Source organism: Gallus gallus, chromosome 4, assembly GCF_016699485.2.
Source record: "Gallus gallus isolate bGalGal1 chromosome 4, bGalGal1.mat.broiler.GRCg7b, whole genome shotgun sequence".
Classification (NCBI taxonomy): domain Eukaryota; kingdom Metazoa; phylum Chordata; class Aves; order Galliformes; family Phasianidae; genus Gallus; species Gallus gallus.
Genome location: NC_052535.1, coordinates 75,248,697 through 75,266,886, shown reverse-complemented (window position 1 = coordinate 75,266,886; position 18,190 = coordinate 75,248,697). Strand labels below are relative to the sequence as shown.

Sequence of the window (18,190 nt, the reverse complement as noted above, 5' to 3'; positions counted from 1 at the left end):
CTGAATGTCATCATTTGTCCTAAAACTCCCTTTCAAAGTATGCTCTTCTTTATAGAAAACTAAGTGGTGTTGAGTTTACTATCTCACAGACATACTGAATTAACTGGAAACTCTGAAATTAGAAACTTTTGCAACTGAAGGGTGACAGAAAACTTTCAAAGGGAGGAATATGATGCTTAGCTGACCCCACTAACATAGGTACAGCTTAATTTTACAGCAAAAGTGCCATGCTCCTAGGAGATGGTAAGTACAGAAAGGAGGTAATTTTGCTCAATATATGTACCTGTAGCTCAAATACACAGTAGATCTTGGGTATGTTTAATTAAGCCCTTGCAAACAGTGTCTTTCATGGGGTTGCTTTCTGTGAATGTGATTCACTTCTGATTCCAAAGCAATGAAACTATACTTACCGAGTCAGTGGATGAGAGCTAATAAATTCTGCTTATGAGGAAAAAAGTCTTTACATCATAGAGATTGAGATTAAGAGCATTATTGCAGTGTACGGGCTGATGCTGATGGCAAAACTCTGGTCCCTGTGAAGCCATTTTAACTCCAGTGGAAGTAGGGTTTGGCCCTGCTGCAAGTCATTGTAATTAAGCCTCTAATCTTCTAAAGAAGGAGATTAAAGACAAAGGCTTTTATGTAAAGTTTTTTTTGTTACTGTAGTTTTCTGCTGTGAGGTTTCTGCAATTTAAGCATGAACTACTTCAACCCTAGCTCAAATAGCAGCTTGACTGCAGTTTAGCTCTAGGATCCCTGCAGACAGGGCTCCCAGGAGAAAAGGTCTGCATGAAATATCTTGAGAAAAGATTAAAAGCTTCAGTAATGTTCCATTAAACCTCACTGCTTTTAAAATAAATGGATGCTTCATTGCTATAAGACATTTTACCTGTAGACATTCATTTGGTGTCTCATGGTTTTTAAATGACTGCCCACATTCTGCAGTCAAACCTAAAGATGTTACAGGAAAGAGGGATTAAGGAGTAATACATATGACTGGTAAGATCAGTAGTGATAAGCAGGATGAGTCAAGATCAAATTTTAATTGCTCATGAATGTTGGTGTAGTTTTGGATGTTGTTGTAGCTTTGTAGTATCGATTCATTAAAATAATTAGATGTGACCTGGAAACTAAAGACATCCAACCTATGTCCCTTTGAGATGGTCAGATTAAATTGTGTGGGTTTTTTAATAAGCACTAATGGATACATGCAAAGTATTTTAATGGAAACCTAAAACCACACACCATATTCCTGCTTGCATGTTTTATAAATTAAGCATTAAAACTTTAAATATACTTAAAACTCTCAGATCTTTCAGTCTAATCTGGTTCCTCTTTTAAGTGAATTTAGGTGAATGAACAGTTTTAACCTCAGGACTAAATCTGTTGCAGTAAGTCTCAATATCGCTGATATTTGTGTTAATTATTAGTGTTGTGGTAGCAAGCGCTGACCCTGTTAAGTAATTAGTGTATCATTGTTTCAGGCAGTATAAGAAGGGATGCAGATACTATTTCATAACAAATGGAGATATCTTACACTAATGTTTTTAGCAATATGGATAATAAATTATAAGGTCCACTTCAGCTGTTGCTCTGAAGCTCTGGGGTCATTTGAACCTGATGCTCAGAAAAAGGATGATCAAAATATGAATACCATAGGGGTTGTGCAGGAGGTTACAATATCCACCCGTGCCACGGGGAATTTTTTGTTTCAGATAATGAACTGGGAAATGTGGAAGGCAATATAATCTCATTGAGTTTCTGTGCTTTCATTTTCATCAGAAATAATGTCCAAAATTTTACCTACTATTCTGTGACATCTTTTCCTCACTGTGGCATGTTTATGTCTATCAATCATTCTTTCCAGTGGAAAGGAGCTTCTACAGAACTCAGTACTCACAGGCAGGGAAGTGATCTCATAGACAGCAAAGGTCAGTCCCAAGGTAGAGTCCAGTTACCTGGGATGACACTGCACATTTGTCCATTTTTCAGTGGGCAGTCAGTGCAGAGATGGGAGCTATGCTATCATATGCTCATTGTGGCCTCAGCTGGTGAGCAGTTGTGTTTGTATCAGACAGCTTTCTAAGGAACGCTGTCTGATAGTTGTTTCTTTGGTTACATTGCAGTAATCCAGCACAAGAGACAAGTATATGGATATGCACACCAGCCAACCCACTTCTAAGACTGACCTGGCAAAGAGCTCTGGTCAGCTCAAAGCTGGAAAGACTGGTGTATTTGGATATTCAGTTATGAAGTGACTTAAAAGACTTCTAGGGAAAGCCTCTAATATAAAGGAACATTGTGCTGAAGGCAATTGGTAGCAGGTGATTTCTACTTTGCCCCTCATATATGTGATGAAAGTTCAGAAATGAACAACTGATATTATAAAATCTTCATAGCCCTAGCTGGTGGATTCTGCCTGGGCTTCATCGGTAGGTGCTATGTCTAACATTTAACATATTTAAACTGTAATATGTTTTCTCTTTTTTAAATCAGAGTTGTTGAATAACTCACTGACTTTGGGAAGGTCAATCTTTCATTCAGCCTTTCATTTTGCTATGTTTTTTTTCCTCCTAAAACTAAGACAAAAAGTCAGAAGTAGAAATATTTATGAGTCATTTAGAAATATAGAAGAATTCAGCTCAAATGAGTTGTGATTGAATTGTCTTCACAATTGTTGTAGCAGAGAAACTTAATATAGAGTTGCCATGGAGACTGATTCTTTGGCCATTGGTCTAATACATTAAAGCCTTTTAGTTCAGCAATGTGCTATTTGCAGATGATGCTGTGCATGATATTAACAACTGGTTTGCTTCCATTAAGAGGAAAATATCTCTAAAATTACAGCACTTCTTCTTAATGCAGAGATATGCAAAGCTCCTTGAAGTTATTTGAATAATCAGTGGCCTGCATTATATCAATTCATGAAAATATTGTGTTCATACTGGATTGAAACATGCTAATTGCATCAAAACTTAGCCAGACATAGCAATCTGTGCTATGGAAATGTGAGTTTGCACAGAGGATGGAATGAAGGAAATCTGGTAAACCAATTCTCTTCTCGGTGAACTCCTTTGCTCAGTTCCTGGGGTGATTTGAACTTGTTTTCCAAGTGGCCTTATTCAAACTAATTCTTCCTTTGAGTGCTTGGCTAACACTTAATAACTCTGTTTATATTCCACAGTAATAGATATCATGGTGCTTTCTTTTGCTTTATGTATGTCTTCTTTTGCAGGGATGCTTTGAATACCAGGCTTACACTACACCACAAGGAGATGAGTTTCCTTCCCTACATAAAAGATTCATATTGATCACTGTTCAATGAAATCTTGTTTTTATAAATGGCATGCTGTATTTTTACCATGTGACCACTGAGCACAGTTCTGTAGCAGAGATTTAATGGAGTAAAAGAGAGCAAATTGAACAGAAAAGCAGAAATTCAGCAGGGGTAAACCACTTACTAGCAGTGCCTATAATGAATTTCCCATCTAACTAACCCTCTTCATAAACTGATAATGTAGACAGGAACTTAGAAAGACTCTTGATCAGACAATGGGAAGGAATAAAATGAGAGAGAGCTGCAGCTATTGAAACCTACTCTGGCCAGACAAGGGCCTGGGGCACTACCTGAAATGGCCAATTTACTGGCTAAGTTAATATTTCATTCCTGCAGTCCAGCTGGACTGGAATGTTAAAAAACAGCCTTCCTCAGTCCACCAGTGATGTTTCAAATGCAGCCTAAATAGCTTAGGGATTCTCAGATTTTTGCAAAAATGTATCATGAGGCTTTCTGCAGAACAGCCATCAGGTGGAGAGCCTGCAGTCCATGGCAGATGATGGGTGAAGGCCATGAGAACACTGGGAAGTTCACTGGCTCAAGATGCACTGTAACCATGCTATGGCACTACTGCTTAGGGACCTCATAGTGGTCATTCCTGCTACGGGGTAAAAAACACAGTGCTATTTTTTTTTCCTGGCACAGATTTTTAGGTTTGAGAGTTTGGGGAAGCATCTCAGCATCAGTAAGAATTGTATATATATTCAATTTGCACAGATCTTAGTGCTGTTAAGAGGACTTTATTCATAATGCAGTAAACACTCCATCTATATGCTTTTGTTTGGGTAGTTTAGTTTATTAAAGTTGTGTTTGGCACGAGAGTTCTGGGATAAGGATGTGTAACAATGATTTGGAACCTCTCTTTGCAAAAGGACTTCATCTTCCTTCCCTGGGAGCAATGTGCCTCAGCTTATCCCTCTTCCCACCATTCAGAGTACGGGGAGTTCATTTTAATTTTTATTTCCTGCATTTGTCTGCAGTTCATTTTAAACCCAGTAAAATGTATAAATACATCCAAATGTTCCTTTGGGATCATCCTGCATTACACCAATTTGTCAGAATATGACATTTTGCTGAAGCAAAACAAGAATGGGAGACTGAGACTCATTGCCATGCATGAGGATTAGAAATTAGTAATGTGAGACAACTGCATTCAAATCCAGAGATGGTGAATGATCTAGGGTGTCAAATTTGGGTGTTCAATAAACATTGCATCTGTGGATAATTATTCAACGAATGAGAAATATAATCTTTCAAAAATATTATTTGACTGTAGTCTGCTTATGAAAAAGACCTACAATTTCAAAATTTTTAAGAGTGGGGGGGAAAAAGCAGGAATGTCACCTTCGTTCAGTTCTGTTGATCAGCTATACTGATTCTTATTTTCCTATTTATATCAGGTTTCTCTGCAATTCCCTGAAATTTGCTTTTTATGTTCCTTACATAAATTTGATATATATCTGTAGAAATATATAACGAGTAAGCAAAATATGCTAGGTCAACAGAGGTTTTATACTGGGCCTGAAAATATTGAGATGTAATTTTTTTAACAGAGGAAATTTTGTAGAGGAGTACAAAATGTGACTCCTTTAACAACATGGGGGGGGGAGGGGGAGAAGGCTCTTTACTGCTATTGTGAGAGGGAAATATCACTAAATATCTCACTATCAAACAAAATGTTATCTGATCTGCAATATTCATATGGCCGATAACCTCAAACTCATTTATATATTACTGTTTTAGATGAAAATTTATTTTTAAAAAAATAGATTTGTTTCTTTGGGCTATGTCCAAAAGCCTGCTGCATTAGTTGGTGTACAAAGATTATAGTAACACATAAAGATAAATGAAGGCCCTGCTAGTAACTTGGCATGGAGCTAGGTGGGAAAAATGCCTGGATAGTGTGTGGGCAAGGTGGGGAGCGAGGAGGCTCGGAAGCAAAGAAGTGCTGCTGCAGTGTGTGTGGTGGTTGCAGCTTCACCCTGGGTGTCCTGATAGAGCTTTGCTTTGGGCAGAGAGAGCTTTGTTCTGCTGCTCAACATTTCAACACTGTTCAGGTGGGATCTTGGGACCCCAAGGTCCTCAGCAGGACTCAGATGCTGAGCAACTGGTAGGACAGGTGCCTCCATCTTCAGGCCCAAGAGAGTGCTGAGCCATTCAGCAGGGAAGCTCAAAACCCTCAGATGAAATAGAAGGAATTATTCAGCTGCCTCAGAAAAATGTCAGCCTTGGATGATTAAGAACTGTGTGTGTGTTTGTGTATGAGAGAGATGTATTAATAATCACATGACTGAGCATTGTATTGAATATAATGCATAATTCATGAACTTGCAGAAAAGAATGATTCACCTCTCCTTGAAAAATAATTAAGAAAGGTTCCTAGTGATGCTAAGAATTCACTGAAGTCCATCATTTTGAATGTGAAGGAAAACATCTCAGTATCTGCGTTTTACTAAAGCATTCCAAAATTCTTACAAGAAGGGATACTAAACACAGTATTTTGAACAACTATCAGAAAATATGTTCAGAAAACGAGTTTCTACAAAATCCTAAGTGACATAAGCTACAAAGGAAAGCCTTACAATAATCTGCAAAACCAGTCTTTTTTTTTTTCTTCCCCCTCCCCCCGCAGGAATAAATACTTTAGACATTGTTTTTCGAAAGAAGTTGAAGAGGTCTGATCTCTGATCTCTTGTCAGGAATGGTTGGCCATTGCTGTGTTCCTTGTAATGAGTTGTTTCCTCTTTTCCCCAAAAGACAGGAAATAAGTTTCCATAGGGGATTATGAAATAATACTGTAAAATTTGCGATTGTACTTAGCAGTGGTTGAGGTCAGTAGTCCAGTAATGTGAAAAGCTGAATTTGAGAGGTGTTGGAGGCATTTTGCAATGCACTTGCCTCCAAAATGTTTTCATTTTCTTCTGTACCAAAACAAATTCATCTCAGAAAAGTCTCTCCCAGTTTATGTGCAGAATGAAGTACACAATTTGGAAGTACTAAGGGTGAAATGCAATATTTTTCTTATGAGCCAAGATGTTTCCATCCTGAATTTTAATGTAATCCACCATTTCAGAAAGTGAAACATGTAAATGGTGGCACCCTGCCAAGCAAGAGAGAATCAGAAATGAGCTTGAGCCACCCAGTGCTTCGAGAAGAGTCTTCACTGAGTTCCTCTGTACACCATGCCTGTCCATGGGAATAGTGCGGTGTTTTGCATATAGTCAGAATTGTGTTATTTCAGCAGAGCTGGTGCACTGATACAGCTGTTCTCAGCCTGGGCGTTTCAAATGGGGCTGTTCTGGGACTGCAGCAGTCACCATCTCTAGGGCGAGGTTCTGAGAGGTGCCTCTAAAGGTGACTGAGATAATTGTTAAGGTGCTGAAATGACTGCATGGGGGGGGTGCTGTCCTTCCATGGGCAGGAAATATCTCCCTGCTGCTCTAGATATGCACTTAGTAAATGGCAACAAAACTTGCAGGTAGGTTGCTCTTTTTTCAGCAGGTAGTGTTTAATGGGACAGGGGATTAAATGTGATGGTTCTTAGGATAAAAGGTTGGGTAAGGGGGAGCATTTTACCTGCATGAAATTACAATTTCCTAGGGTCTTTTTCCCCCTAATATATATATTTTTTTCTTATAGGCTTGTTTGTGTGGGTTTGTCCTTGTGTTATTACTATTTCACAATTATAGTTGAGACTCTGTTACATCGCTCACACTATTTATGTTATGTAATACTAGCTTTAATAACTGGTCATTGATATCACACAGATGAGATATGTAGTTGTATATAGGAATACACACAATAGAACTGTGTACATGCTGTAGAGCAGATACTTTTCCTTCAAATATATGGTTAATGAGAGTCATCAAACATACAATGTTTGCCCTGCTAAGCATTGTTTGTAAGGAAAGAAAGGTTGCTAAATATTCGCATGTGCTCTAACCTAGCTGAATGAATACACAGAGGTCAAGCCTGCTGCCTTAACAAAAGAACACATCTCTTGTGAAGAGCAAAGACCAGCTCTAGTATTGTTGTATTTCCTCCAGATAATAGTAATTACTTTGCTTTGTCCGCTTTGCATTGCTTTTTCTGAATTTAACTAGATCAAAGCCTTCAGCCCATAATGATAGCCAGCCTTCCTTTGGATCTCTGCCAGCAGCCTATAATTAAAGTGTTTTCTTGAGAGAGGACCACTGTACCTTTTGTGCATTATGTCCTTGGAACTTGACTGTAGTAACTGGTGGAAAAAAAAAAGAAATCTCCAATTTGTACCCATTTCTGTATCTAGCCACCTCATGGGACTGTCATGAGTGAAATTTTCTAACTGCATTTCATGGGAATGTGCAAATGGACATAATAAAGTATCTTAAAGTGAATTAAGCTAATTGGAATGAAGAGAATGGTTCCAGAATAGAAGTGTTCGCACATGGGATTGTTAGGAGTGCCTACTGAGCTTTAAGCGCACATTCAATATTTAATTTATCTTTTAAGCTTTCTGGTATAGGTAAGAGCTTAAAGTTTATTAGGTAAGGTAATACTGTTGAATAGTAGAATTTTGTAGTGCCGTCAATCAGAAACCTTTGAGTAGATGCTGTGTGTGCTCAACTCCCTTAAGTAGATGGATTTTTTTTGTTGTTTTGTTTACTAAGAGCTGATGTAGAAGAAAATGGTAAAACTGAAGAGGTTTCTATGGCTAATAGTTATGTAAGATTTTAAAGACTTCTGTCCTCTGTCAAAATAAGATGCACCTGAAAGTCAAGAACCAGTCAGCTCAGAAAAGGAAATTTGCCCTTAGATCAAATAGAAACAGAGAGGGTGCACAGGCTATGAAAAAGAAAGAATAACTGTGAATAAGAAAGCTGCCTTTTACATTCATTCCCAACAATCTTATTTTTGTTATCATTTATACTGGGTAGAAGAAATAATGCTGTCTGTATTGTTTAAGGGCAGAAAGAATGGTGTACACTGCTTGTATGAAAGAAATACCTGGGTTATTTATAACAACAATCAATCTACAATCCCTAATTAGAAAATTTTTAGCAAGGTCAGTGTGTTCACTAAATTAGGCAGGTCAAGGGCTGAAAATGGCCATAGAATATTGCTCCACACTTGATATGCCTCAGTAGAGATGTACATAGATTGCTCCGAAAGTAATGCCTTTTATTTGTTTCCATGGAAACTACAAAATACGGCTATTTGGTAGAGCAAATTCTCAGCTACAAAACACTGCTTTTCAACATAGTCACCATCATTAGCTGTGTATTTTTTCCAGCAGCGAACAAGAGCCTGCATGCTGCGCTTGTAAAAATCTGCACCAGCAGAGGTGACCCACTGTCACCACTGCTGAAATGCACCACTCTTTGGGCTCACATCCACTGTTTGGTCTCCATAAACGTTCAGCAAGTGTTGATGAATGTCAATAGGTGCAATTTTTTCTGCATGCTGGAATGCAATTTCATCCCTTTGCTTCGTATGCACTTTCATGTCAGATGCCATTTTGTCAGACTGCCCCTGTGCTGCCATCTGTCACACAGCAGCAAAATGTAACGGAATGTTGGTGGAAAGGTTCAGTCTCTATTACTATGCCACCAACATCCACCTCTGATGTCATGGGCCAACATGATGAAATAGAAGGCATTACTTTCCGGTCAACACACGAAGCCTTAGTTAATTTCTACTGAACCAGAAGCTGTGAAGCATTCGTGACATAGTTCTTTTTCAGATAAAACTGGGGAATTTGATACAGACTCTGTTTAAAGCCCCAAAGCTTTTTTTTTTTCCTTTCTCTTATTTAAAGAAAGAAACTAAAAGCAAATCTGTCAAGTTATGTGTGCTTGAGAGCAGTGTTCTGTGTTATCTTGGCTAGACATCTGTGGTAAGACAGGTTAAATACCTTGATCCTGGCAGCTTTCTGATCATAATCCTTGCATCAAAGACACTTCAGAGGTGCAAAGTGAGACAGGGTTTCAGGAACTGTAAGGAAACAGAAATATTTTTTCCTATGAGAAGTGTTCAGAAGCTTTCTACAGATTTTCTGAAGTGAGCAAAAATTTTGAAAGGAGCACATAAACATATGTGAATCTTTTATTCACATGGAAGCTGCTTTGACAGAGAATTGATTATTTCCTTGAGTAAATTAGGATTCCAAGTGTCATTGTGCTGGAGAAGTCTATTTACATATAGGATCTGCCAACGTCCCATTTCTTTCCAGCAACAATGCCAAGTAATCATAAATGATGGCAGAACAATTTGGTTGGAAGAAAAAAAGAAAAAGTATCAGAAAAATTAGTGTAAGAACTATTTAGTTAAAATCTGTTGTATAATCCTCAGTAGGGTGTTGTGCATTCCAGATTACATGGTGATCTAAGGAGTCGCTAAGGCCAATAGTCTGGTTCCTTTGCCCAGAGGAAAAATGGTTTCAGAAAACAAGAAACTTCCAAGCCAAGCTGGAGAAGAAACACGTTATAGAGCATGTTTAGGGGGGGAAAAAAAAAGCCAAAACTTCAGTTGTTTATGCAACTCAGAGTACGTTATGTACTTACTCCTTTTACTTACTGAAACATGTGGTAGATAACTTTCCTGGACAGCTAGAATCCTTGGACATATGAGGCCTGAAAGACCAGCAAGTTTAGTTTTACAGGAAGGTTTCTTCTTAGAGGTCCTTGCTTTTTGTCTATTGCATATTCTGCAAGGCCAGCTTGCTCAGGATGCCACAAGCAGATGAGCTCACCGTGTTCACTTCCAATGCTCTGTCCAAATCACACGTCAGGCTGCTGCCAAACATAAGCTGGTCTGAAATAACACTGCTTCACAGGCAGGAGTGGGAGACAGGCTACCTCTTTAGACTATTCCTTTTCTTACCAAGGTAATTTCCTCTTTGTTATTACTGCTGTAGTGGGAGAGAAGGCCGAAGGTTTTCTCCTAGAGCTGTAGAGGAATACAGTGGGGTAAGAGGATGTCTCCTGCCTTCCGAAGACTGAAAGATGGTGTTTAGGTGCCTTTCCCCTTGGCTGAGCTAACAAAATGCAAACCAGAGTGAAATATTTTGGAGTCCAGCATGTTTGCTATGGATGCAGTGCCTGTATGTAAAACTGGAGCTTGTAAGAGAGATTCACTAAATATTTGATTTCTCCTTGTCCTTTTTTTTCTTTTTTTTTTTTTGAGCATTTGCCAGTCCTTTATAATCTCATCCATTTATTTTACTAAGTTATTTTAACTTATTATTTTAACCAGCTGCTTATAAATGCCTGCTGTAGCTATGAATGTTAGACTTCTATAATATAACTAATTATACAATTATATCAAAGTATATAAAATAGGTATAAGGCATTTTAGACAGCTTTTGTGTGATGTTTTTTTCCCATTTACTTACAGTACCTGGGTACATTTCTTATCATATTTCTTTTCCTTTGTTTGTTTTACAGCTCATGTAGCTGATTTTTTTTTTCCACAATCAGATCCACTTCTGAGCACTTAAGTAGTTTTTGCATTGAGTAAAAATAAAATCCAAACAATTTCCTGGCACAGAGATTTTTTTTTTCTTAAACTCAGAAATGATATATGAGTTAAAGTAAGCAAGTTTGGAAGCACAAGATTTCCTCTAGAGATCACTATTTCAAAATTTTTCTAACTATCACTAATCCAGTGGAATTTGGAATTGAAGTTTGCAATTTCTTTAATAGCAGCATTTAAATGAAAGTAGTACAGGAATGAGAGAACCTTTGCAAAATGTAATTTTGATCCAGTTTCAAGGAAAACATCTTGCTTTGCTGCAGATATGTTTTAGTACTAATTGATTATTGCTTTAGCAGAAAAGCTATTTAGAATTGTTCCAAGATACAAAATGGATGCTACAGCACAAAATGGCATTGAGCTATACTGTGTTTTCTCTTCGTTTATTTTGCTGAAATTAGACATGGCCAGAAGGAGTGATACAGCTTCAGTGAATCTTATGCTAATGCTTTCCCAGAAAGTGTTTTCTTTTCTCCCTAAATTATTGATTGAGCTATTAGAGATCTGAAATAAAACTTTAATTAGTTGTTAGAGGCTTCACAAAGTATGACCTGCTGGAACGTATGAATGAAGTTGAAAGGAAGCCATCTGACTACAGGAATTGCAGCCAACAAAACAGGCCACTTCCATGGGCAGGACGTTAACATCTCTTGCAGATTTCTAGTTCTTTGGGCAAAGTAATTGTTAGTCAAAAGCTGATGGATGGTTTTTAATTGTCTGTGATACAAAGTGTCTTGAATCGCATGTACCACCATTCTGAATTTGTAACTTCAGATTGGAATATCCTTGGCTCTGTGGGCTAAAATTCATCAGTCTGAAGGTATGTATTGTACAAAACAGTACCTATTGTTTTCTACTATTGAGATGTTTATTTTTGGATGCTGTCTACTTCATATTCTATAGTTTTATGCCTGAGATAAAGTGAAGAAAGTGGGCTAGAATTTTGAAATCAACAGAAGGAGCTTACATGCCTGCCTGTCACTAAAAACCATTCCTGTAATATCCTTAAAATAGATTTAAAAAAAAAAATCATTTTCTGTTTCATGTGGATTCAAATGACAGCAAGGTGCAATAATTCATGATCTGTCTTCCTGACTGTCTACTTAGAGTAGGGCAGAGAGACGTTTCTATTTAAGTTTCTCATAGTTGTACTACATGCACCCATCTCAGACTGTAGCATTGTTCTGATGATTTCATTTCAGGATAAAAGCTTGGATTTAATTGAATATATTATCTGTATAATTGATTCAGGAAAAGTGACTTTCAGCAGATGGGAAAATAATACTATTAGCAATTATCATGATTTTATTGCAGAATTTACAAAGTTTAGGAAGGTTTATCAAGTCAGATATGATGTCACGTTCAAAATATCCACCACTTCTATTTACTATTATTGGGATTTAATCTTTTCCCATGGAATACAGGCATTCAAAGAACCTCAAGTGAAAAATCAAGAGCACAAACTCCTGTGTAACGATAACAATAAACTCTGTGGTGAGGAAGGGTTTATGTGACGTTTAACAAAGGGGGACAAGAGCTGCTCTTCTTCATACAGGTAAAGAGTGACACAGATAAAAATAGAGCAATCCTCACAAACGATGCCACGATCTTCTGCTTTTGTTCCCAGTGAGGTTCAGATTGGTTGACAAAATACAGAGCACCAGTGGAAAACAAGGGCAGATGACAGTGGTGAAGAGAAAATAAAGCTGGGCGAAAGCCATGTTGAATGAATCAGGAGGACTCAAGGGGAAGGAAGAAGAGGAAACAGACTAAGGTGGTACCCGAGTGTTTGAAAAAATCAGAATGCCACAGCAGTGGGGCTGGCTGAATAGCAGGCTTTACAGTTCACAGATTTATTTATATTTCTTTTTAATTTGGCTTACTTTCAAATTGGAACAAATCCATGTTTCTTTCTTCGTCTTTTTTTTTCCTTAAAGAAAAATTTCTTCAGAAAAAAAAAAATCCAGGAAAATGTTTTGGAAACAGTGACATACTGTGTTTCCAAAACCACACGTTTCCCCCTGACCCTGCAGCTGCTAAATGGAACTAGCACTTGTGGAGCAGCTCTGTGGAAAGGCAAGGTTTGCAGCTGAGCTTCATGCTTTCTCCTTTTGGGTCAGCCACTATGGGCAGGAGACTAATAACAGGTTTAAATTGAGCTACCAGATCCTTTAGATTTATGTTAAAAAATACTATTTTTTTTAAATGTATTTTTATATATGTTAAAACTGCTCTTTTTATAAATGTTGGTTTTAACTCACAAACATATATGCTATACAGCTCCATACATTCACATTTGTCTATTAGGTACAAGACTGAGCAGATGGTTGTGAATTTGCCTGTAGAAGATTTGTATGTGGTTTTTCACTTTTTCACATCCCTGCATAGCAATCCTAAACAGAACAACAGCTGAATTGCTTTTGTTATTTTGGTTTTCACAATCCTTATTAAAAGATATCCATAGGTCACCAAACATTTGCAACCCGAAGACTGAGAAAATGCAATTAGATTACACTCTGCAATCTCTCATATTTCTTGTGGGTTTTTTTTCTGAGTTACCTGGGAGATGTCAGTGGGGCCCAGAATGGTAATGGTTATTTTTTTTTTGTACCATTCTCTAAATCCTATTTTGCAAATTTCTGCAAGCATTTTCTTTCTCTGAAAAACTGACGTCTACAAGTGAGTATATATCGCACATTTAAGAACCAAATATAGAAACAGTCTTATGCTTTCTTATTTATTTGTGTGTGTGTGGCATAGCAACTAAGCAATGCTATATGAATTAAGAAAATTTAAGTGTTTAATACCCACAAGTTTATGATCTATTTGTATAGTTAAAATAGAAGATATAAAGTACAATCCCAACAATCTGCAAAATACAAAACAAAGCAAACAAAAAACCCCCACCTAGTTTAAAATGACAAATACATTACAATCCTATTGTGGATAACAACGCACCACAGAATCATAGAATCACAAGGTTGTGGAAAAGGACCAAGAAGATCATCTAGTCCACCCATCCTCCTATCATCTTTACTACCCACCAAAAGCATGAAGAACTCATGTCAGTTATTTGCAATCATTCACATTGCAGTTATTTGAATCATTTACTACTTTAACAGTGAAAGAAATAGAGAGCAAAAAATATGAAAGAAGAGGGAAAAACACAGAAATTGTAGGAAATGTTGAAGGTCTGGGCTTGTGGCTAGGTATGGATAGGACTCTTATAAATAACAGCAGATGTATCTTTTATTAAAAGTTTTTGTGTGATTTTCTGTCTGAAAAAAGAATTGAACGTCTCTTCAGCAAACAAAACATCTTGTTTCAAAGGAAATTTGCAGTTTTAGCTGATCAGTGTTTCAGAAACACTTGTGAGTACTTTCACCTTGTGTGTGGTTCACTTGTTTTGTTATTTTGACTTGTGAATTGTTATGCTTATGACACAAATTGATATATTTAGGAGAGTTTCTCCTTTTTTTCTTGCTTTTTTTTTTGCTGTTTCCTGTGAATAATGGGGTTCTTTATTAGTATTTCATTGATTAGATTACGTAACTGAAACGTTATGTATCAGTTTTTCCAGCGACAGCTGTAACATAAGCTCTTGATAACGACGGAACACTAATATCTTTGCTGGCATTTGAGGCCCAAATGCAAATGAAAGGTGGTTCTCTCCCCTCTCTGAGATTGCCTTAAGCATTTTTGTAATTAAACTACTAAGAAATGAATTCCAAATTAGTGTATTTTGGAATTTATAAAATCTTTGAAGGCACAACTGGGCCTGCACTTAAGCTTTAATTTAGATATTTGTGGATGTCCTTCTGTTCAGAGAACTCAGTATAATAAAAATTGTATAGATTTTTAAGCATTCTTTTAAATTTCAGAGTTGAACAACAGCAATCTCACATGTAAGTCTTTATGCTCCCATTCTGAAAGTTTTGTAAACAGATAGTAATTGCAAATGACTCTTTCAAATTTTTGAAAAAATAATTCATTCTCATAGTTTGAATAATTTTGACTTACTGCTTGATATCTGTGCTCTGTTCCTTACTTACAGGACTGCTTAAGAGTCACACGTTCTCTCCTTATATTCCTGGCTAGCTGTAAATGTAGTAACACAGTTCATGATGAATTTGTTTATATAAGGAAAAGGTTACATTTTTCATATGTCTTTGAAAGCGCTTAATAAAAAATCCCCTTTCTGGAGTATTCATACTGAGCATTTGTGGACATTTTTGAAAGTAAATCAATAAGAAATTAAATTGTATTTGAGACAAATTAGGTACAACACCAACAAAAAGATTCCCTTGTATTTAGCAGCAAGTCGTTAGCATACTTACATCAGAATTTTGGCGTTTAAACATCTTTATCTCAAATTTAAATGAAGTTTAAACTAATACCAACTACTGAATAGAGTAGTACTGAGATAATATAAATATGCACTCTTGTGTATGTCTATATATACAAGACAAATATATATTAATGATTTCAATGTAGATTAGGTTTCAGGATTTGATTCTACTTTTAACATGCTGTAATATACACTTCAAAATTGTTGAGTCCTCTACAAACTTCTGCAACTCACTCTGCTCTGCATTCTGAGACTTTTTACATTTTCAACAGTTGGCCTTATGCTATTTTTGCTTATCTATGAAAACTGAGATGTAGAACTGAACAGTTAATCCTGCATAAATATTTATGGATAATAAAACTGGCATGAAATTTGATACTTCTCTTAATTTAAAGAGAAACATTTGGTGAAACCTTGGTTATATTAATTGTGAATAGCTTGGCATTGTTCCCATTTTTTAAGGTGTCAGTTTGTGGTTGCACTGTAATATAATCTTTTCCAAACACTGTACAATCTGTTCCAAGGCCATGGAGATAAAAGAAAAAAAAGAAAGGAAAAAACGTGCATACAATCAACAACTAATACAGACATATTTTTTGTTTTAAATGCATGCTGTTGCATTTGAAAATATTAGTTTAAAAATAATATTTTAGAATATAAATGTATAGTAAGATATCTTGTTACATTAAACAGAGATCTTGTCCAAGGCCTTCATTTCAGCAATTGCCATTTCTGTGGTTTCACCCACTTGTTCTCTCACATCTCTTCATAGTGCTTATAGTAAAGAGATTTTATGAGAATGCGTTCTGGGAATTCTAGCTGGGCTATTTTACCCTCATATCCCCAGATGCTGTTTAGCCACTGAAAGGATACTGACAACAAAAGCTGAACATTGGAATGGATACTGGCAGCTACAAAAGCTAGTGAGAACCAAAAATGACCAGATGGATAGAAGTATTATAATTGAAGAGGAAGAGTCTAAAACAAACAGAAAAAATTACAATGGGAAAAAGCAGTGATTTTACATTTTTTCATAACTGTAGGAAAAGTGAGTCTGTAGAGTTTAATACACTCAGTCATGGACTCAGAGACCGAGAACTACAACCAACTCAGGATTGTCAGGCAAGAATGTGTATTCTACCCAATCCCATGTTGTCTTTCTTCATAGCTAATTCTGTTCAGCCAGTTCCCACTTGGGACACACGTTTCATAAGATATAAATTGTTTCTTGCTAATGGAAGCAGCTAAGTTGCTCTGTGTTGGCTGCCCTAGCATTTGAGGAAAGAACCATGGTAAGTGTGACTGTAGGATTCTTCAGGGTCTGAGGGGATAGGTGTTCAGGTTACTTTGAATCCTCTGTGGCTGTGCTAAATTATTAATAGCATTCAAGCTATTTTTAAAATATCATACACATAAAATAAATGGATCATACTGCAGCTATACCCACTGTTATCATATGTGTTATGTGTGCAAGGAAAATCCTCTAGTAGGGAGAAAAACTTATTGCTCTGAGATGAGAAAGCAAATTTCAAACGCACTTGATGTAATTTACAAGTAGGCTGAGATGGTAAATGTAGAGATGTTTGCTTTGGAAGAAGTTGCTAGACTACATTGAATGGGGAACACTAAATAAAGCTCTAGAGTGTAATAGAAGAAAGAAGGAGAAACTCATGAAAATCCTAGTACTTGGGACATCATTCAATAAAATAAAGGCTATTCTGTGCATCCTACTGTGTAACACAGCACTGACCTGAACTATTCCAGTCACAGTGTGTCACAATACTCATTTAAGAGAGATTTCAATAACGTGGTGATCTCATATGCCAAAGAAGACAAAAATCTTCTTCAGAACCCAGAGAGATTATGATTCGTGCTGTTGCTTTTGTAGGCTTGGTGAGATGTAGAAGACCATTCGTAGGTTCCTTTCCAAAGCTGGTGCTTAATGGAAAGTGCGTGGATGACTGTGACAGTATGTGAAGACAACAAGGTAGAAAGTCAAAATTATATGGGAGTTATAAGCTTTAGGTTCTGATCTCCAGAGAAAAGAAAGAGGGAACAAAAGGTGAAGACATTCCTAAAGGATGGAAATTTAAGTTGGAGATCATGAAAACATGAGATGCAAGAGAGAATGCAAACTTGTTGAGTCTCATTTAAAACTTTCAACTCTGTCTTTGACTGACTTCATACTTCTCTGCCCTGATGCTGGCAGTAAACAGGTTCTGTCTCAAAACAGTCAGTGGTTCTTTCTGACTTTCAGAATATCTGTGGTATAACTAAGCATCCAGAAAATGTGTAATGGAAGACCGTACCTGTTTGCAACATCCTGGTGTGCTTCTTCTCTGCCAGATTTTCTGATACTAGGCTGAGAAACACCTGGCTTGTTGCAATTTGCAGAGTCTTAGTTGTGGGACCACAGCAGTTAAGGACCAGAAGACAGCTTTGAAAGATGGGCAAAAGGTAGGAAGACAGAGCAAACAAGCAGAATGAATAGAAAGCAATAAGATTAGAAGATGGATGTAGAAGTGTTGCTGTACTACCATTTGCCATTAATTCTACTGCACTCACCCTCAATACAGTATGGGACACAGTGATTAAAAGGCAGGAAGAGTCTTCTGAAAGAGCAGTGACTCATCACTACTAAAATCTGAAAAGGGACAGCATGTGAGCAGAATCATTATCTTAGTTCCCCTTCTTTATTAGAAAAATTGTTATTGGTCATTCCTGGTTTGCTTAGGTAACTTATATGTTACCACGTCCCAAAACTACTCATGAGAGTGAGTTAGAGCCTTTACTTTACAATGTACTCCATTTTCTTTTTCTTTTTTTCTTTTTGTAATCTCTCCACCTCCTGGCTGTTGCCATGGAAGCTGCCACTTCATTTCTGTTATACTCCCTTAAACACCTGTTAATCCTCTGACCTTTCCTGCTGGCTTGATCCCTTGATCAGCCCCAGTGCTGGCAGTGAAAGTACAGAAAGATGACAATATTTGTTA

The 18,190-nt window shown here is 37.0% G+C and overlaps 1 long non-coding RNA gene across 2 annotated transcripts in view; it reads left to right on the top strand.

Moving 5' to 3' along the window:
* LOC101750905 overlaps positions 1–18,190 on the top strand; it is a 174,082-nt gene that overhangs the window by 50,041 nt on the left and 105,851 nt on the right. The window contains exon 3 of one of the 2 annotated variants that reach the window (XR_006939228.1): positions 3,236–4,591. The exons of the other annotated variant lie outside the window; for it this stretch is intronic. This is a non-coding gene — a long non-coding RNA (uncharacterized LOC101750905). Of the gene's footprint in view, positions 1–3,235; positions 4,592–18,190 lie in introns of those variants that run through there. 2 annotated transcript variants of the gene reach the window in all.